This window comes from Dermochelys coriacea, chromosome 7, assembly GCF_009764565.3.
Source record: "Dermochelys coriacea isolate rDerCor1 chromosome 7, rDerCor1.pri.v4, whole genome shotgun sequence".
NCBI lineage: Eukaryota > Metazoa > Chordata > Testudines > Dermochelyidae > Dermochelys > Dermochelys coriacea.
This window is the reverse complement of record NC_050074.1, coordinates 9,607,873-9,630,279: the sequence shown is the minus strand read 5'-3', so window position 1 is coordinate 9,630,279 and position 22,407 is coordinate 9,607,873. Positions and strand designations below refer to the sequence as shown.

The 22,407-nt window shown below is 43.0% G+C and overlaps 1 long non-coding RNA gene across 1 annotated transcript; it reads left to right on the top strand.

Annotated features, from left to right (window-relative positions):
- The first annotated feature begins 137 nt into the window (after window positions 1–137).
- On the top strand, window positions 138–22,101 carry LOC122461046. Its single transcript, XR_006282739.1, has 4 exons — window positions 138–492; window positions 6,169–6,171; window positions 11,270–11,275; window positions 22,091–22,101. It is a non-coding gene; the product is annotated as an uncharacterized LOC122461046 (long non-coding RNA).
- Window positions 22,102–22,407: the final 306 nt, after the last annotated feature.

Sequence of the window (22,407 nt, the reverse complement as noted above, 5' to 3'; positions counted from 1 at the left end):
TGTTTGCTTGTAACCTTTAAGCTGAACCCCCAAGAAAGCTATTTTGGGTGCTTAATTTTTGTAATTGTTTATTTTAAGATCTAGCAAAAAGCCTAAGTTCCAGATGTATTTTTTTCCTTTCTGTTTTTAATAAAATTTACCTTTTTTAAGAACAGGATTGGATTTTTGGTGTCCTAAGAGGTTTTTGCATGTTGTTTGATTAGCTGGTAGCCACAGCTAATTTCCTTTGTTTTCTTTCTCAGCTCTTCCCCGGAGTGGGGTGAAAGGGCTTCAGGGTATCCCACAGGGAGAAATTCCCAAGTGTTCCTTCCTGGGTTCAAAGGGGGATTTTTGCATTTGAGTGGTGGCAGCATTTACCAAGCCAAGATCAGAGAAAAACTGTAGCCTTGGGAGTGTAATATAAGCCTGGAGTTGCAAGTATTAATTTTTAAAATTTTTGTGGGCCCCCACTTCCTGCACTCGAGGTGCCAGAGTGAGGATTCAGCCTTGACAGTCCCTGATCAGGACAGCACCTAAGAATGTGCTTAAACATGTGTTTAAGTCCCATTGAAATTAATGGAACTAAAGCACTGGTTTAAATGACCTGCTGAATGATAGGCTTAAGCACATTTTTAAATGATCTGGGCCTAAAACATTAGGAGGTAGGCAGTACCCATGTACTCCAACAACTTGGCAACCCCCCCCCCCCCCCGCTCAAAACAGTGGCACCTCCTAAACTATGTCATTGTAAGAACACAGGATCTAAGAGATGTCCAAATCACCTGTATCATGAGAGGAGCCTTCAATTGCTGGACTAACCACCACCTGGTGAGATCAGTCACATCCATCAGGATTGCGCCGAAACATAGAAAGCAATCCAAATCACACAGACGGCAGTACGACATCCAAAGACTTTGGTCCTCAGTGCACCAAGAGAACTTCCAAACACTCCTCAGTGAAAAACTGGAAATGACAACACATGTGTCAAAGAAGACTGGGAAGCCCTAAAACAGATCATTCATGAGGTTTGCAAGGAATCCATTATCATCGCTACCCACCAGCATCAGGACAGGTTTTGACAACAACAACATTGAGATTACAGCCCCTTTTGGACCACAAGAGAAAAGCTTTCTGTGACTGGCAAGACCATCCATCATCCAGTCAGAAGCAGAGCTCTTTCCATCAGCTCAAAGCTGAGGTTCAAAAGGAGGATCTGAGAAATCAAAAACAAATGAAAAAAAACAAAGAAAAAGAAATCCAAACGTGAGCTGATAGACATGATATGCGGAGCTTTTTTTGTGAGACAATGACCCTGTATGGATCAAGCTCAAGTGGCCTCACACCTCTGAGATCGAAGATGGTAGTCCCCTTCTTAAAGATAACGAATCCATCAAAGAGCACTGGAAGGAACATGACCGAAAGCTTCTAAATCAAGAATTGACTGTGACTGATGACACCATCGACTCCATCCCTCAGCACCCAATCTGGGAAACTCTTGCCAACCCACCAACACCTGAGAAGATCTGCAAAGCCATTAAACAAATGAAGAACAGTAAAGCACCAGGTCCTGATGGCATACCAGCTGAAGTACTGAAAGGGGGGGAGAAACACTGACTAACAAGCTTCACTTGCTGCTCCTCAAAATCTGGCACACTGAAGAAATCCCTGCTGACTTAAGTAATGCTAACATTGTCATCATTTTCAAAAAGGTAGACAGGGCTGACTGTGGCAACTATCAAGGCTTTCATGCTAGAATCTTACTGAATCTCCTGCTCCCTCTTGCAAAGGAAGCACTTCCAGAGCCCCAGTGTGGCTTCAGACCATCACGAGACACAACCAGCATGATTTTCTCAGCCAGGCAGATCCAGGAAAAATGTCAAGAACACCATTAGGAGCTGTATATGGCCTTTATCAATCTGACCAAAGCCTTCAACTCTCAACTGTGAGGCTCTATTTAAAATCATGTCAAAGTTTGGCTGCCAAAGCAAATTTATCACCATTGTAAGACTCTTTCATGACCAGATGACTGCCTCCATCCTGTGCAGTCACTCAACCTCTGAGGCCTTTGTCATCCAATCAGATGTAAAACAAAGCTGTGTACTGGCACCCTCCCTTTTCTTCATTTTCTTAGCAGCTATGAAAACACTAACCCAACACCGTCTACCACAGAGCATTGGCATCCAATATCGGATTGACAGCAACCTCTTCAACCTTTTTTATCTCTGAGCCAGAACTAAAGTAATATTGGCAACAATAACCAAACTCCAGTACACAGTTGACTGTGCTGTAGTTGCACACTCAAAGGAGAATCTACAAACAGCTCTTAATTGCTTCTTTGAAGCTTACAAAAGCCTAGGGCTAACTCTGAACATTGGCAAAACAAAAGTTCTCCACCAGCCAGTCCTCGGTCAATCATCAGACCCAGCAAGAAAGATCTACATTGACAAAGAAGAACTGGAAAATGTAGAATATTTTGCCTATCTTGGCAGTCATCTCTCACAGAAAGCAGACATAGATGTCGAGATTCAGCACAGAATTTGCTGTGCCAGCCTTGCCTTTGGCAGACTGTCTCACCGGGTGTTCAACAATCTTTAAAGACACCCTCAAGGTAAACATCATGAGATGTGCCATCGACACCATACACTGGAAGATAGGGCCCAGGATAGGGATAACTGGCGAAGACTTGTCAGAGAGGGAACATCCACTTTTGAGGAAAATTGCAGAAAAAGGCCAGAAAAGAAAGAAAAGACAACGGTCACGCAGCAATCACAGCCCAACCCTGTCTTCCAACACCATCTGCAGTGTCTGCCAATGAGCCTGTGGCTCAAGGATCGGACTCCTCAGTCACCAAAGGACCCATGAAAAATAAAACCTGTGAAAGAGATCATCCTCAATCTTGAGGGATCGCTGACAACAATTTTTCTGATCCCCATAGCTGCGAAGTAGAACCTGTGTTGGCAATAGTGGGAAATTTTAGAAAAAAATTCTCTAGTATAGACAAATCTTGATGTTTATGCTCAACGCCTCAAAGTGAAATTTGTCCAATAATATAATTTCAGTGTCAATAATTTGCTCAGCTCTGTTCACTAATTAAAGCTCTCATTCTTTTTTTGCCTTTGAGGGATACTGCTTCTGCCAGTCTTTTGTCTAATTCTTTATAGTTATATTTTTTCTTTGTAGTTAAAAAATGAACTGAAATATATTAGCAGCTCACAGCGAGTGACGTGAATCCATGAAAAGCCCTTAGTTGCCAGCATTCATTAGTGAATGCAGCAAAATATTCATTTATTTCCTGACATTAGCCAAGTGGAGCTCTCTCTCATTTTTGGCTCATCTGAAAGTCTTGCTGTGGCTAGTTACAAATAGTTCACAAATACCGAGGTTGCCCAGGTCTTTTGCATCTGGTTTACTAAAAGGCATTTTCCTTGGCTCTCTGTAAAAGCTTTATACAAATCTTTTCCACTTCCTCCCTCCCCCCAGTCTTAGCAAAACTTTTCCCATCACGTTACCTCCACAGATAATCTCTTGTCTTTAGCTAGCAATTTAATTGTGGCAGATATTTGCAACACTTTATCTGAAAGATTGCCACCAAGGTAATTGGACATCATGGTCCTGATTTCCATCCCCTAGGAAAGTGTGGATTTGCATTACACTAATGAGGTGCCACAGAACTGTGTGATGTTCTGCATCCCAATTTTTTATATATAGAACTTAGTACAAACAACCACAAAACTTGGAGAATAATAGATGCCCATATAATGTGTTAACTCTCTCTATATCAGAATTACTTGATTTCCTCCAGGATATACAGATTCTAAATATGGAACACAAATGAGTATTCAAGAATAAATAAAACTCGAACAAGGAAGTCCCTAGATGGGGTTCAAAGAAGACTGAAAAGAATGATCAAGGTCCTGGAAAACCTCTTAAGTGAAAAAGACATTGATAAAAATATATAAAAAAAAAATAGGAAACAATGAATGGTCTACAGAAGGTAGATTGAGAACTTCTGCTTTGTGTGTCTCAAAACACAAGACCAAAGGAGCAATCAATGAAATTAAAATTTGGGTAATTCAGAACCAATGAAGATTAATACTTTTTCAAACTTATGTGTAAGCTGTGGAATTTACAACTGCAGGAAGTTGTTGAGGCAAAGAACTTATGAAAATTCAAAAAGGGACTGAATATTTATATAGATCTCAGGAATATCCAGAGGTACCATAAGTAATAAAATACATTTTGGAAGTGATATTCAATAGAGCTGGTTGGGAATTTTTTTACAATAAGTTTTTTCATCACAAATTTCTGATTCATCAAAACCAAAACTTGTTGTGGAAACTTTTGTCAGGATTATTTCTCAGGTTCAGGATGGAATGGCATTTCAGAGCAAGGCAGACCTACTCTAGAAGGGCCAATAACCCTGTGGTTAGGGTACTTACTTGGGATGTGGAAGACTCAGGTTTAAGCCTCTGCTCCAAATCATACAAATCATTTTCTTATACAGTTAGTCTCAACCTCAAAAACTGTTCCACTTTGTATTTATATTTAGAATAAACAGACTGCTCTCTTCTAGCCCATGCTTACCAGGAATACTGTCCTCTACTGAACCCAATCAGCTCTGAAAGGACATCTGCAGTTCAGGTTCTCAGTTTCCTTTCCTGTTTCCCTCAAATGATCTTCCCTTGAAGCAGCAGGAGTCTTCAGCCTTTATTTGGCTAAATATATAAATATTTAGGCACTTACAGATTTGAAATATATGTATTTGTTGGAACATTTACCACCTGCTATGTAAAGTTAATCCATATATTACAGAAAACAACTTCTTTATCATGTTTAGTCTAATGCAAAATTAAACGCAGCTCAATGCCTACAGGCTTTTAATGTTTATGAATCAGTATTAGCATAATTATGCCTTTAAGGCGTAAAAAGTGGCATAGCACCAAAGTCTTGCATTAGGGGCAGTGTGCAGAGGTGCAGACAGCACTGTGCTCCCAAGGAACATAGCCATTAAAACACAGGCAGCAGACTAATGAAGGGGCTGTGAGCTTGTCTTCTTCATAGAGGCTCCTTGCAGAGTGGTTGTCCTCCCCGAGCAGAAGGATTCAGCCCATACAGGTGGGTGGCATGTGGTTCCTTGTGTACCGCTCTCCCTTGGACACACATCCAGGGTCCTGGGCGTGAACTGGCCTTACGTTTGGAGTTCATTATTTGCTGGTGCAATGCACTCACAGGGCCTGATTCTTAGCTCCACTAGGGAACCTGTACACCCCTATTAAGGACCCAGAGCAGTGTAAAAGGGACGTAGTATAAGTAGGAATTGGGCCTGCAGAGCCTAGGGTAGCCCTCTCCAATGTAGCCTTTCCTACACAAAGAATTGGTACTCTCAACATGGCAGGGTGTTCTGCTGTATTTTGTGTCTCATTGACTTCATGCAGCTTACACTGTGTAACAACCCCTTTGCTCTTGGAAAAGAGGGGTTGCTTTGGGAAGCATTTGGGGCCTTCAATATGTACATTGAATCTATGTTCTCCTGGAGTGGTTGGAAACCGAGTTCTTGGCAGAATGAGGTACATGTGTGTTGCTTTTGTAAAGTTTCTCAGGTGGCCGTTTGATCAGGCATTGCACAAGTACCAGGAGCAGTAGAACAAGGCCTGAATGAACAGCATTTCTTTGGGACAATACCTCACAGTAGATTAGCCACCGCTTATCGTTCTTACACATCAAATTGGGCTTGATCATTAAATACATGGCGTTTTTTCCCTGTGGACTTATAAAAAACAAACCAAAAAAGAGTAACCCCCTTAAAAATAGCCAAATTTACCTTAGACATTTTGGAAATGTCTAAACCGCCTGGTGTTATTTTCACTAAATGGATATCGACATTGTTAGTTCATTTACAAAGCCCAGGCACACTTCACCATTTATGCTACAAACAGTAAATGGAGTTGTACACTGAGGTGACAATTCATGACGCTGACAATAATATATGACATGACAGGCCTTGACTTAAACAATATAGCCAACACCTGGGGAACAGGTAGAGAAAGTCAGCTTTGATCAGACTGCAAGAATTCAATACCCTTTTTTGTTCTACAGACAAAATCAAATGTTTGCAGAATCTGAACAGAAGTATTCAGGGTTGGTAATAAATTCAAATATTTTGCTACGAGTCTTCTAGGAAAAGAGAAGCATGTATCTAGCCTCTAAGGAAAAGAGAAGTAAGACGCTTGAGAAGAGCTGCGCTGCGCTGAGGAATATGGCTTCCCATTTGCACTGACACATTTAATTATAACTTTTGATGTTTTGACATATAAATAGCTAAAATGTGCTTTTGCATTCTTGTTCACTCGTAAGGTTGAAATGTCATCAACTTTCATGGGGATTAAGATGGGGTCCAATTCGCTAAAAAATGCCTGATGCATAAGAAAGTTCTGTGCACTCTTTCACATGGGAGTCTCTCTGTCCAATTCATCATGCATTCATCTTTCACTTGGAAAGAATCTTGACACACTGCTCAGGTGAGTTACTGAAATGCAGGGAGAGTAACATCAAAATGTTCTGGATGCCATGGCCCACGTGGATGTATTCGTACAAATATTGCTAAAGTAAAAGTGAAGATATTTTATTGTATATTTTATTTTTTTATCCCTTCTGGCTAGTCAGAAACCATGCAAAATCTGTCTGTTGGGGGGGGGGGGGTTCTTTTAGAAAAGTCAGACCCTGATGTGATGGGTTGGATCACAGAAACTCTCTTGGGGCTGCCAACTGATGTGCCAAGACTATTTCTGCCTCTGCTTTCCCTGCTAGCATGGGACTCCAGCACCCTGTCTTGCTGAGCCAGACACACCGGTCTGCTCCAACACAGACCCAGAACCACATGACCCAAAGCTGCAGACTTAACTGAAAGCAACTTAAGGAGTGTTCCTGTCTTTAACACTCAGATGCCCAACTCCCAATGGGGTCCAAATCCCAAATAAATCCATTTTACCTTGTATAACGCTTATACAGGGTAAACTCAAATTGTTCAAATTGTTCTGTATAACACTGACAGATAGATATGCGCAAGCTATTCTGCCCCCAGCCCCCTGGTATTGATACATACTCTGGGTTAATTAATAAGTAAAAAGTGATTTTATTAAATACAGAAAGTAGGATTTAAGTGGTTCCAAGTAGTAACATACAGAACAAAGTGAATTACCAAGCAAAATAAAATAGAACTTGCAAGTCTATGCCTAAGAAAACTGAATACAAATAAAAACTTCACCCTTAGAGGAATTCCAGTAAGCTTCCTTTTACAGACTAGTCTCCTTCTAGTCTGGGTCCAGCAATCACTTACACCCCCTGTAGTTACTGTCCTTTGTTCCAGTTTCTTTCAGGTATCCTTGGGGGTGGAGAGGCTCTCTCTTTAGCCAGCTGAAGACAAAATGGAGGGGTCTCCCAGGCATTTAGCAAGAGATGTCAAGAGTAACAAGAAGGGTTTCTTCAGGTATGTTGGCAACAAGAAGAAAGCCAAGGAAAGTGTGGGCCCCTTACTGAATGAGGGAGGCAAGCTAGTGACAGAGGATGTGGAAAAAGCTAATGTACTCAATGCTTTTTTTTGCCTCTGTTTTCACTAACAAGGTCAGCTCCCAGACTGCTGTGCTGGGCATCACAAAATGGGGAAGAGATGGCCAGCCCTCTGTAGAGATAGAGGTGGTTAGGGACTATTTAGAAAAGCTGGACGTGCACAAGTCCATGGGGCCGGACGAATTGCATCCGAGAGTGCTGAGGGAATTGGCGGCTGTGATTGCAGAGCCCTTGGCCATTATCTTTGAAAACTCGTGGCGAACGGGGGAAGTCCCGGATGACTGGAAAAAGGCTAATGTAGTGCCCATCTTTAAAAAAGGGAAGAAGGAGGATCCTGGGAACTACAGGCCGGTCAGCCTCACCTCAGTCCCTGGAAAAATCATGGAGCAGGTCCTCAAAGAATCAATCCTGAAGCACTTAGAGGAGAGGAAAGTGATCAGGAACAGTCAGCATGGATTCACCAAGGGAAGGTCATGCCTGACTAATCTAATCGCCTTTTATGATGAGATTACTGGTTCTGTGGATGAAGGGAAAGCAGTGGATGTATTGTTTCTTGACTTTAGCAAAGCTTTTGACACGGTCTCCCACAGCATTCTTGTCAGCAAGTTAAGGAAGTATGGGCTGGATGAATGCACTATAAGGTGGGTAGAAAGCTGGCTAGATTGTCGGGCTCAACGGGTAGTGATCAATGGCTCCATGTCTAGTTGGCAGCCGGTGTCAAGTGGAGTGCCCCAGGGGTCGGTCCTGGGGCCCGTTTTGTTCAATATCTTCATAAATGATCTGGAGGATGGTGTGGATTGCACTCTCAGCAAATTTGCGGATGATACTAAACTGGGAGGAGTGGTAGATCCGCTGGAGGGGAGGGATAGGATACAGAAGGACCTAGACAAATTGGAGGATTGGGCCAAAAGAAATCTAATGAGGTTCAATAAGGATAAATGCAGGGTCCTGCACTTAGGATGGAAGAATCCAATGCACCGCTACAGACTAGGGACCGAATGGCTCGGCAGCAGTTCTGCGGAAAAGGACCTAGGGGTGACAGTGGACGAGAAGCTGGATATGAGTCAGCAGTGTGCCCTTGTTGCCAAGAAGGCCAATGGCATTTTGGGATGTATAAGTAGGGGCATAGCGAGCAGATCGAGGGACGTGATCGTTCCCCTCTATTCGACACTGGTGAGGCCTCATCTGGAGTACTGTGTCCAGTTTTGGGCCCCACACTACAAGAAGGATGTGGATAAATTGGAAAGAGTACAGCGAAGGGCAACAAAAATGATTAGGGGTCTAGAGCACATGACTTACGAGGAGAGGCTGAGGGAGCTGGGATTGTTTAGTCTGCAGAAGAGAAGAATGAGGGGGGATTTGATAGCTGCTTTCAACTACCTGAAAGGGGGTTTCAAAGAGGATGGCTCTAGACTGTTCTCAATGGTAGCAGATGACAGAACGAGGAGTAATGGTCTCAAGTTGCAATGGGGGAAGTTTAGATTGGATATTAGGAAAAACTTTTTCACTAAGAGGGTGGTGAAACACTGGAATGCGTTACCTAGGGAGGTGGTAGAATCTCCTTCCTTAGAGGTTTTTAAGGTCAGGTTTGACAAAGCCCTGGCTAGGATGATTTAACTGGGACTTGGTCCTGCTTTGAGCAGGGGGTTGGACTAGATGACCTTCTGGGGTCCCTTCCAACCCTGATATTCTATGATTCTATGATTTAAATAGACTCTCTCTTGTGGGTGGATACCCCTCCTTCACCCTGTTTAGAAGTCCAGCTAGAAGATGGAGTTTTGGAGTTTTTCAGAACTTACAGGTAGCAGCCATGGTTTACATGATACCTTGAACGTCCTCATGTAGACTTCCTATGTGGATTGGAGCCTTCCAAGATCCATTGTGTGTTAAGTGCTTCTCGACTGGGCACTTAACTTGCAAATTCCTTTCTAAAGAAGCTGACCAAATGCTACTGAGGCTATTTCAAAATCAAGCAAGTACACAGCCAATATTCATAACTTCAAATACAAAAATGATATATCCATACAAATAGGATTAATAGATTCAGTAGATCATAACCTTTACAGAGATATATCACATGGCAGATGTAGCATAAAACATATTCCGATTATGTCATATATACATTCATAAGCATATTTTCATAAATCCTTATCTGGGGCACTGTCACATCTGAAATTTCTGAAAGATCCTTTGCAAAATTATGATTTTTTATTTAATTTCATCTAATTTAAAATAAATTTAATTTAAAAATTTGCAAAAACATCTCAGTTCATGAATCTTTGAAGTGAATTTCAGTTCAGTTTAAATGAAATTTGGACACACATGAATTTTCTTGGACACCATCTAAATTTCAGATCCACATGTTTTCAGTACAATATCAGGTGAAGTGCAGGTGATTTTACTTTGAGATTTCAGAAGCTCTGGGAGAGCAAACTCACATGCATTGAAGCCAAACAAAATGTTCATATGGAAACCTATGAAGCAAAGCAACAGTTTTGCCATGGGTATTTTGAGCAATTCCATGATGCGAAAGAGCATCTCTTGTTGTCCTAAAACTGAGGCTCAGAGGGGTTTGGAGCATGTGCCATGGAAATAAGTCATCTCAAACATAACACTGTAATTTAATGTGGCCATCTGAAAAGGCCGGTTCAACAGGCCCAGAAAGCATGCAGCTAGCCACAAGAAAAAGTCCAGGGCTCTGAACCCCCACCCCAGAGCACCAGCTTGGGAAAGAGAATGCCCATCCAAGCAAATCTCTCTGACACTTTGTGCCCCAAATCATAGAGCATTCAAAAGCAGACTGATATCATGTGAAAAATAAATGTCAATGCTTCAGTACTCCCAGTGTCTCACCAACAGTGGCATGGCTCAACCAAGCCAGAACTACTGCTCCTCAGGCATCCATCCAGCAAGGGGGGTAGGGTGACCCTGCTGTTTTGCTGGAGAAAGGGCAATGGAGAGGGAAAGAGAAGGAAGAGGACAAAAAGAAAGAAGGAAGGCAGGGAGGGAGAGGAAGAGGTTTCTTGCCACCAATCCCTTTCCTCCATCCAACAGCAACTCCTAGTTAGGCTTTGCCCCAGCAGGAAATCCATAGCGAAAATTAAAACAATCCCCCAACCAAGGTTTAATAAAACTGACTGTGTCAGAAAGCCAAAGCTGCCCTAGGATAAAATGACAGGTTTCAGAGTAGCAGCCGTGTTAGTCTGTATTCGCAAAAAGAAAAGGAGTACTTGTGGCACCTTAGAGACTAACAATTTATTAGAGCATAAGCTTTCGTGAGCTACAGCTCACTTCATCGGATGCATTTGGTGGAAAAAACAGAGGAGAGATTTATATACACACACACAGAGAACATGAAACAATGGGTTTATCATACACACTGTAAGGAGAGTGATCACTTAAGATAAGCCATCACCAGCAGCAGGGGGGGGGGGGAGGAGGAAAACCTTTCATGGTGACAAGCAAGGTAGGCTATTTCCAGCAGTTAACAAGAATATCAGAGGAACAGTGAGGGGTGGGGTGGGGGGGGGGGGAGAAATAACATGGGGAAATAGTTTTACTTTGTGTAACGACTCATCCATTCCCAGTCTCTATTCAAGCCTAAGTTAATTGTATCCAGTTTGCAAATTAATTCCAATTCAGCAGTCTCTCGTTGGAGTCTGTTTTTGAAACTTTTTTGTTGAAGTATAGCCACTCTTAGGTCTGTGATCGAGTGACCAGAGAGATTGAAGTGTTCTCCAACTGGTTTTTGAATGTTATAATTCTTGACGTCTGATTTGTGTCCATTCATTCTTTTACGTAGAGACTGTCCAGTTTGGCCAGTGTACATGGCAGAGGGGCATTGCTGGCACATGATGGCACATATCACATTGGTAGATGCGCCACACTCTGATAGTGTGGCTGATGTGATTAGGCCCTATGATGGTATCCCCTGAATAGATATGTGGACAGAGTTGGCAACGGGCTTTGTTGCAAGGATAGGTTCCTGGGTTAGTGGTTCTGTTGTGTGGTGTGTGGTTGCTGGTGACTATTTGCTTCAGATTGGGGGGCTGTCTGTAAGCAAGGACTGGTCTGTCTCCCAAGATCTGTGAGAGTGATGGGTCGTCCTTCAGGATAGGTTGTAGATCCTTGAGGATGCGTTGGAGAGGTTTTAGTTGGGGGCTGAAGGTGATGGCTAATGGCGTTCTGTTGTTTTCTTTGTTGGGCCTGTCCTGTAGTAGGTGACTTCTGGGTACTCTTCTGGCTCTGTCAATCTGTGTCTTTACTTCAGCAGGTGGGTATTGTAGTTGTAGGAATGCATGATAGAGATCTTGTAGGTGTTTGTCTCTGTCTGAGGGGTTGGAGCAAATGCGGTTATATCGTAGCGCTTGGCTGTAGACAATGGATCGAGTGGTATGATCTGGATGAAAGCTAGAGGCATGTAGGTAGGAATAGCGGTCTGTAGGTTTCCGATATAGGGTGGTGTTTATGTGACCATCGCTTATTAGCACTGTAGTGTCCAGGAAGTGGATCTCTTGTGTGGACTGATCCAGGCTAAGGTTGATGGTGGGATGGAAATTGTTGAAATCATGGTGGAATTCCTCAAGAACTTCTTTTCCATGGGTCCAGATGATGAAGATGTCATCAATGTAGCGCAAGTAGAGTAGGGGCATTAGGGGACGAGAGCTGAGGAAGCGTTGTTCTAAGTCAGCCATAAAAATGTTGGCATACTGTGGGGCCATGCGGGTGCCCATCGCAGTGCCGCTGATTTGAAGGTATACATTGTCACCAAATGTGAAATAGTTATGGGTCAGGACAAAGTCACAAAGTTCTGCCACCAGGTTTGCCGTGACAGTATCGGGGATACTGTTCCTGACGGCTTGTAGCCCATCTTTGTGTGGAATGTTGGTGTAGAGGGCTTCTACATCCATAGTGGCTAGGATGGTGTTTTTAGGAAGATCACCAATGGACTGTAGTTTCCTCAGGAAGTCAGTGGTATCTTGAAGATAGCTAGGAGTGCTGGTAACGAAGGGTCTGAGGAGGGAGTCTACATAGCCAGACAATCCTGCTGTCAGGGTGCCAATGCCTGAGATGATGGGGCGTCCAGGATTTCCAGGTTTATGGATCTTGGGTAGCAGATAGAATACCCCAGGTCGGGGCCCAGGGGTGTGTCTGTGCGGATTTGTTCTTGTGCTTTTTCAGGGAGTTTCTTGAGCAAATGCTGTAGTTTCTTTTGGTAACTCTCAGTGGGATCAGAGGGTAATGGCTTGTAGAAAGTGGTGTTGGAGAGCTGCCTAGTAGCCTCTTGTTCATACTCCGACCTATTCATGATGACGACAGCACCTCCTTTGTCAGCCTTTTTGATTATGATGTCAGAGTTGTTTCTGAGGCTGTGGATGGCACTGTGTTCTGCATGGCTGAGGTTATGCTGCTTTTCCACAATTTCAGCTCGTGCACGTCGGTGGAAGCAGTCTATGTAGAAATCCAGGCTGCTGTTTCGACCTTCAGGAGAAGTCCACCCAGAATCCTTCTTTTTGTAGTGTTGGCAGGAAGGTCTCTGTGGGTTAATATGTTGGTCAGAGGTGTGTTGGAAATATTCCTTGAGTCTGAGACGTCGAAAATAGGATTCTAAGCTATCTAAACTACTATATGCCACAAGGGGCCACAACAATGGTTCCCGTAACCCACCCAGCAATATTGTTAATCTATCCAACTATACTCTTAGCCCAGCAGAAGAATCTGTCCTATCTCGGGGCCTCTCCTTTTACCCCTCCACCCCCACGAACATGATACAGTTCTGTGGTGACCTAGAATCCTATTTTCGACGTCTCAGGCATTGGCCCTTAATCTATGTTTTTTTGTCTTTTGGTTTTGTATATAATAGTTGTGTTTTGGGACACAGTTTGTATGAGAGATGCGAACACAAATTGTACTGCATTAAAAACAAGTTTCTCATTTTGCTACCTCTCCTTTTCTAGATTTCTATGTAGTTCAAGATCCTTTTGGGGACCCTTAGAGATATATGAATCATGTATTAATTTGGACAGTTCACCTGTGGCACAAATAAAGAGTTTACATTAGGCGGACAGCTCTTATCTTGCTTAGGATGTACAGTTGCCTGGTTCCACATGTTTGCATGCGTCAGGATAATATCCTGCAGAGTACATTCTGTTTTCAAAGAGCATTCTGCAGAATACGGGCACCCAGTTACACATGTTCACATCCTATTTATATAACATTCAACTAGGAATATTTACAACTTTATTTTGGGGCTCTTCTCTAGAACAAGGCAATGCATTCCAAATAGAGCTGTGCAAACAGGTTCTTTGGTTTGCTGGCAGGTCCGAAGAATCAGGAAAAATTTCAGATGGTGTCAATCCAAAACAATTTTTTTAAAATTTTTGTTTAACAAAAAATTGTGTCAGGTTTTAAAAAAAAAAACCCATTCATTCCACCACCACCACCAAAAAACCTTACAACCCCCCCCACCCAACCAAACAAAATGTTTCATTTTGATCTTGAGCATCTTTCTTTAACTTTTTAATATAAAAATAAATCAAATTGAAAGACATTTTGAAAAAAAACTATTTGTCTCAATAAGTCAAAATGTTTCATTTCAAAAAGGACAAAAAGGACTGTTTCAACTTTCACGATTTTTTTCCTACATAAACAATTCTGCAAAACGGATCTGATTTTCTAGAAAGTTTCAGTGTCACTGAATAGGCATTTTTTGCTGTAAAAGGTTCAGCCAAAAAATTTTGCCCACCTCTAATTATAAACCCAATCTGAAAAGAGGAACCTGTAAGGTACGTTTTCACTGCAATTGGGCGCATGCTTCCCAGCACGCATAAACAGACTCATGCAAGCTGCACTCAAGCTGGCATGCTGAGAACAGCAGTGTGGACTTGTGGCATGACTGGCAGCTCAGGCTAGCCCCCAAAGCTCAGATCCAAGGGGCCAGGTGGGTTTGGAGTTGGGTGGCTAGCCCGACAAGCCTCCCCTGCTGCAGTCTCCCCACTTCTAGTTTTGGTGTGCTAACTCAAGTCGCTCTAGCTTGAATCTATCTACCTGGTCTGGGAAGAACATTCCCAGCTGCAATGGAGACATAACCTTATAGTTTTCCATTTTCTTGGGTGTAAGATTTGTGCCCAAGTATTCCCTATGTTTTTGTTCCTAAAGGACAGAGTATGTCAGATCCTAGAAGTTTCGGTAAGGAAGAAGGAAGCCACTGTTCATTTGTAAATGCAAGGGATAACTGATCCCATTTCTCAGAAACTTTGATAAGAGGTCTGCCATAACAACACACACCTATCTAATTTATCGGACATGCTGACGACCAAGATATAAACAATGTCTAGATATATAGAAAGACTGTGCAATTGTTACACTGGAAATATTTAGGATATATATTAGTGACAAAGTTCCTCTTCTGCCTTGATGGGTCCAGTGCTTATTGGAGGATTTTCTCGCCTCAGAGGTTCACGGCAGCCCACTTTCGTGGCTCAAACCTGCCATTCACTCAGTTAGCCTCATCACTGGCCAGCATGGGGAAAAGAAGAAGAGCAATCCTCACAATCTCTGCTGATCACCTAGTGGATTGGGGAACAGGCCAGAGACCTTCCCTTCTGGTGGAACCCACAGTCCAGTTCAACTCCTCCAGTATCAAGTAGGGAGTTGGGGGGATGGAGGGAACCCGGGCCCGCCCTCTACTCCAGGTTCCAGCTACAGTGGCTCCTGTAACGGCTGCGTGACAGCTACAACTCCCTGGGCTACTTCCCCATGGCTTCCTCCCAACCCCTTCTTTATTCTCACCACAGGACCTTCCTCCTGATGTCTGATAATGCTTGTACTTCTCAGTCTTCCAGTAGTATGCCTTCTCACTCTCAGCTTCTTGCGCCTCTTGCTCCCAGCTCCTCGCACGCATGCCTCAAACTGAAGTGAGCTCCATTTTTAAACGCAGGTGCCCTGATTAGCCTGCCTTAATTGATTCTAGCAGCTTCTTGATTGGCTGCAGGAGTTCTAATCAGCCTGTCTGCCTTAATTGTTTCCAAAAAGTTCCTGATTCTTATGGAACCTTCCCTGTTACCTTACCCAGGGGAAAGGGACCTACTTAACCTGGGGCTAATACATCTGCTTTCTATCACTCTCCTGTAGCCATCTTGCCCGACCCTGTCACAATATATAAATAAATAAAAATAAAACATTCAACTAGGTTTATATACATAAACGCAAATATTTCCAGCATAAAAATTGCATTGTCTGTCTGTATATCTAGACAGTACACACACACACACAGTATACAGCGTGTCCATATTCTAACATCTGCAGAAATATTTGCACAACCTCTTTCCTTCTTGTAACTCCATTAAGTTGTTCATTGACTCTGTGGAAAGCTCCTTATAATTCCTACCTTCAGCTGAAGCAATGTGATCAATATGCTATTGAGAAAATAAGTCAGCATCAATAACTGCATTTAAATATTTATCTGCTTGTATCAACATCTCGTCTGTTATTGAAACAATGCAAAACTTCAGAGATTAACTATTTATTAACTAGGGATAAAAATTCAGTCAGGATCCAACATCCCTCTCTCCAGTTCCCCTCTTTTTGTGGCTGTTGCCCTAGTAACAACTGTCGAATGGAACCGTTCAACATTTTTCATCAAAAACGTTTTTAAGAAGAACAAAAGCTTTTGTGAACAAAACAAATATTTTTGCAAACAAAAAGCATTTCGGCAGAAATTTCCAATTTTTTATCAAGAAAATTGGAAACTTAAACCCTAAAAATTCTCCAGAAAAAAGTACTAAGACATACAATAGCCACCAATATGCAATCAAGAAATGAAAAAGATTGTAGGATGTTCAGTCTAATCCAAAGAAAAGTTTCTGGGTTTGACAACTGTTTTCAGCAACAAATTTCAATTTCCAATTTAAAAAAAAAAAGAATTCTTGCCCAAATGAAAATTTTTCACAGAAATTTTAGTTTAAATGATTGAACGGAAAAATACCAACCAGCTCTAATTTGGACTCTTAAAATGCCTAACACATGCCTGAACTGAATGACCATCTGATCATATTCCTGCAGCTAACTAGGATACTTACTGTTTGCAAATCCCATTTCTTGAATCATTTAAATGAATTTGGACCCAGTCCTGCGCACATTTATGCACAAGTTTAATGTTAAGCATGTGAGTAATCCCACTGAATACTCACATGCTTAAAGTTAAGCATGTACATGCCTTGTTATAGGGTCTGAGCCTAAAAATGCAAACGGTTAGCGGTAGGGAAGTTGTCAGCTTCTTCAATGAAGATCATTTGATACTCTGGAAGTAATAATGACAAGTGAACTTGGAATAAATTTAACAGCATCACTGCTACAGGTTCTAAACCCAACTGCGGGGCAGGAACCAGCAGAGAGAGGAAGGCCTTTGGGAGCATTATTGGGGTCAGGAAGGGAACTAGAAGGATGATGAAAATGGTGACAGCCGGGTGTCAGGTTGGTGGCAGTGCATAGGTGAATTGGCAAAGGGATTTGCTGGAAAGCTTTAGAGATAAGCAAGAAATCACCCAGTTAGGAGATATTTGCACTTAAAAAGTTTATACCCACAGGCACGCACACACCCCATTTACTTCTTGTAACAGAATCAGGTTCCTGACTGAGTTCTTAGCTGAGTTCCCAGGGGGAAAGTTTCTGAAAGAGAAAAGAAGGAAAATTAGCAAATGGTAACATCAGAAAGAATGACCTGCATTCAGACTGAACATCTCAAATGAAATCCACTGATGTGCCAATATCGGGGTCTTGTGTTAAAGCTTTTACCTTCCAGACTTGGGGAAATGTGTGGAGTCTGAAGGCAGAATTAGGGCCTGGGGTTCATTTTAAAATTCCACTATGCTCACCTATCCTGCTTGTGCGGTAGAGTAGCTTTGGATATCCTCCAGTCACATGGCTATAAGCTTGGTGGTGATTAGTTTTACCCAGTGTCTGAAGATAAAAAGGAAATTTAAGGCAGTCCCACACCTAAGTCAGCTATTACAAAGCACTCAGCCCGGTCGGGACAGCCACGGTGCAGCACTGGGGCTCCAGACATAACTCACTCCTTCTAACAGATAAATCGGCAGGCAAATGCTAAAGTAAGTCTAAGTACCATTTCTGAGTGATGGGATTGTGACATCAGAGTTTCATGAGTGACATGGTGGAAGGGGAAACCCAGGCAAATCATGCTACTGTCTCGAGAGATTTATAATGAAATGGAGTAGTACCTGTCATATTGCGATTTACCAAAAGTATTGTTATAGTCAGGATTTTAATTGCAGTCCTTAATCATTGGAACAGTTCCAAATGTTTAGTCTCTCTTACACATTAATGTATCATTTATGCCATAATATATATGTAAGAGCATGTCTGCATTTCTTTTGGAGCTAGAAATAGCCTGTTGGGTCAAAATCCAATTTTTTGTGTTTTATTAAAGCGGGAAAATACTGATTTAGAGGTTTAATAGCTCCTCAAAATGCTGTTAACAGTCTGTCAAGCAAACAATACATACTCTCAGAATTAATGAGCCTTCCTAGAGACATGGCCTACATATGGAGCCAGAACACTATGGGGCCTAAGAAAAGGCACAGCTATGACACCTCAGACAGCATTTGCAGATATAGGGCTGGATTGTGCCCTCAAGGCACATCCCCTCTGGTATATGGGTACAGTGATGCACCACTTCAAAAGCTGGCATATTGTCTCCAAGGTGTCTGAGGGGGGGTGTGTTACATCCAGGCACAGGGAGTTGCAGTAGCCCTCTCCCTGGAAGAGGTCAACTCTGCTGGCTAGTACACAGGAATGGTGGAACACGAGACTTTCATTTGCCTATGCATTAGCTCCAAGTGAGCTCTTTCCCACCACAGCCCCAGGTTTAAACCCACTTATTAGGCAGGAACCAGCAGTGAGAAACAGGTTGGCCAGGAGCATGACCATAGGGGTCAGGAAGGGCACTAGAAGGAAGATGGAACTGGTGACAGTAGGGGGTCAGGCTGGCGGCAGTGGATGAGTGAGGAGAGGGGAAATTGGCTTATTAACTGAAAGTGAGGATGGAAGGCTTAAGGATGGTGGAGGAGGAGACTTGGTTTGTTAGAGGGAGGGAGATGGAGAGAAGCAGGAGATAGGGCTGGGCTGAGGGAGTGAAAATTAAAGCTGCCCAAAAAATAGTAGAAATTGTTCATTAAAAATGTCATTGTGATTTCGACATTTGGAAAACTGTTGACCATCTCTATTAAACCTCATTATGGTTCCCTGTGGAAGGGTATATACCCTCTTTCGTTGCTCAAGGGGGTTAAAACTCAGCACCAGAAAGAACGTGTGATCATATACATATTTACTGTATAAACTAGCCAAGATTAAAAGCTCTCCCACAACGTAGGGCAGTGGTGGTTTGGCAGCCTGCTTCCCCCACAGCTTCTCCCTTTAATGTCCTAGCTCAGTAAAGGCCACATATGTAGAGCCAGCCTGTCTTTATGGGCATGGAAGGGTGGCTGGAGTGGTACTTCAGAGCATCAGGAGGCCCTTCCTTCCAAGAGGTGAGAGTTCACTGCAACACCCCTAGCCTCTACCAGGCTGAAAACTGACTGCCTGGGCTGGGTCCCATGTGTTGATGTGGTAACATACTGCACTGGCCACCAGACTGTCCCCAATGGGGAGACTCAATTCTGCTCTTGGGGAGAATCGCACTGGCACCAGTCACTGTAGGTGTTTTGCTGGTGGTAAACGCAGGCAGGCAGAACAGCTCAGGGAAGGTGGGGGCAGTCTAAATGCAGGATAAGCAGATGACCAAATCTTATTCCTTCTTTCAGTCCCCTCACTGGTGCAGAAGGTGGAAGACCTAGACTGCCTAGCCCTGCAGGAAGGCACAGGACAGAGGTTGTGGGTGTTCTCCATACAGGAGAATAATGGTGGTTGAACGGTTCCGTATACCATCTCCTCTCCTACTCTGCACATGACATTGAAATGATCCCCATTGCTTAAGTAAAGTGCTGAGACAGAAAGTTAAATACATCAGTGTGAAACATTGTACTGACCTGCAATCCCTTGACTTTACACACACACACACACACATCTCTCAGGTATCCTAAACCTGTTGAAAATTATGCACAAACTGCAAGACAACAGTATACTCAGAAATCAGACTTGTACGAGGTCTGATGTGGCACCTATAGCATTCTACGGTGTCACTAACACATTCTTTAAACATGACCAATGATGGATAGGTGAGCTAAGGTGACAATCCCTCTTTCCTCAGACGCTGGCATAAAATCCAGTCCCACTTTCATGTCAAGTTCAAGTCTAAATTGTATCATATACATTGAAGAGATTGTATTTTTTTTAAATCTAATATTATGCTTCTGAATACAGAATTTACCTAAGTAAATAATTATTTTTAAACCCAAGATTTAGGCAGCTTTAGTATTCTACATTATGCTAATGTTTGACAATTACTAAGTGTGGGTATCAGGCACTTTTTTTTAAGTTTAATTTAAAGCAATTTGACATGGAAAGGTTATTACTTTAGTTGCCAATAAAAGCTGTACTTTTAACATAAGTGTACACCAAGCCCTAGGGTATGTGACTATTATCTTTTCTGCAATTATGTGGTGTTCTACATGAATGTTAAAAAAAACCCTTCGAAATATCAAAAGTACTAACTTAGATACAATATAAAAGTTGAATAGATAAATGGGAAACCCAGTTAGTACAGACACAACATAGGTTGAGGTTTCCTCCTAGAGGTAATATTAGGAACAACACCATCTGGCTTTGACTGAATATATTAATTCAGACTCTATAACAACACCACAAACACTGGGGGAGCAGAATATTGGTTTATTTTATAAACATTCTAACTTGAGGTGTAGATGTTTCCATTTTGCAAGCTCACCAGCATTTACAATAAGGGCATCTTCTTTCAAAAACTCACCTATTTTTTGTGCCTTCTGTACTAAAATAAAGGGGGGGGGAGGGAGAATCATTTATCATCCATCTTGAGCTTTGTTTTTTTCCCCCCTTCCAAAAGAAAATGTGTGCTTGCCACTAACTCCAGGGCTATATTATAGACTTCAAAGCCAGAAAGTGGCACGGAGCATTTGATCACACTTCCTGGGTAACGTAGGCCATAGAACATCACCCAGAAATTTTGATTGAAGTGACTTGCTCAACACCACACAGCAAACCCACGAGAAAGCAAGGGATAGAACCAAATACTCCTGGATCAAGGGCCAGTTGCCTCAATCACAATACTGCCCTCTCTCTTTAAGGAACGGACCACGTTGAGGGTACTCCAGCAGTGCACCTCCCCATTAAGAGTTTCTTAGGCCACTGTGCCTCTCTTTAGGAACACAGGGGAAAAGGTGACTGCTACACCAATCTTTAACTTTCTAAGTGGTACAACAGGGCACAGGCATGGCAGCCCTATGCTCATACAGTTCCTGAATAGAAACTGATCTTCTCCCTTATCAAGTTACTCCTCAGACCACGAGAAAGGATTTTCCACAAATAGCTTGCCACCCAGTCAGACAAACTTAAGAAATCAGTCAAGGCCAGAACGCAGCCTAATGCAGGCCTGCTAGGTGACCAGGTTACATTTAAAAGTGACCCACGCAGTAGTGTTTGGACAACCAGGCTCTGGGGCAAGACACTTTCCAGAAACGTTTCCATCCCCGGTGCACCAAATGCTCAGGGGCACCGAAAAAGAGGGGGGGGCAGGGCCCCACACTTTTTACCGGCCATAAGTGTGAGCGATGCGGGGAGGGGGCGGAGAGGAGGGAGCAGGGGGAAGAGTCTTCGGAGGAAGAGGCAGCACAAGAGCGGGGCTGCGAGGGAAGAAGTGGCACGGGCGGGGGGCTTGGGGAGAACGGGCCATGTGGGGGAAGGGCCTTGTGGGGGGTGATGTAGTGTATGCGGGGAGGGGTAGTACTCCTGCCTACGCGTCCACAAGATTTGTTTTTCTGGACAAGGTGAGAATTCCATGCTGAGCCGGCACTAGGCATAAGCAGACTAAGTAATTGCTTAGGGCCCCGAAAAACTCAAGCCCCGCTTCCCCCATTCACTTTTTATTATGTGTTGGGCAGGGGGCAAAATATTTCTGCTTAAGGCCCCCCAATGGGCTAGCACAGCCTCTGATTTCATGCAAATCTAAACCAATGGGAATGCATCCACCTCCACTGTTAAGGCAAATACTCTGCCACGTTCACCATCCATTTATTACCGAACCAATCCTCTATAGTGGAAAAAATCCCAGTGAGAGGATACTTCCCTAACTACCTCTGGATACGGATTGCTCTGGGGGGGGAACCATTACTGTCCCACTCAATGACAAACCTCTGAGCTGGCCTTTCAAAAGGCACAGGAATAGATCACTGTCCTCTGGGAACAAATTGGAGACCCTGGGGAAACACCTTCAGGAAGAATTCTACTTAAAAGGCCTAGTTAATCACCTAAAGACCCAGATGAGCTAAAATTCCCTTATTTGTTGCAGGCAACAAAAACCCTAGAGAGGTCTTACACCATGGGTACAACTACCTAGCCTTAAAACTGGTGCTGATCATAATGTAAGCTAAGTCCTCTAAAATGAGAGACGCCAGTCTCCACAGGCTCCTGAGGACAAAGTGGGAGAGAGGACATTTCTTTAGCAGGAATGAGCTGGAGATAACTTGAGGCCAGCAAGCTATACTGATTGGAGTCTATAAAGCTGAGGCATAGATTGCTGGCCAATCAAACAGGAACGCCTTTCATTGATCCTATAGAGCTGCTGGCAGCCTTTCAGAATTAACAACTAGCTGACGAAGGTAGACACACACCTCACTGGGATGTCTAGAGTGAGTCTCTGGGGAAGTTACACAA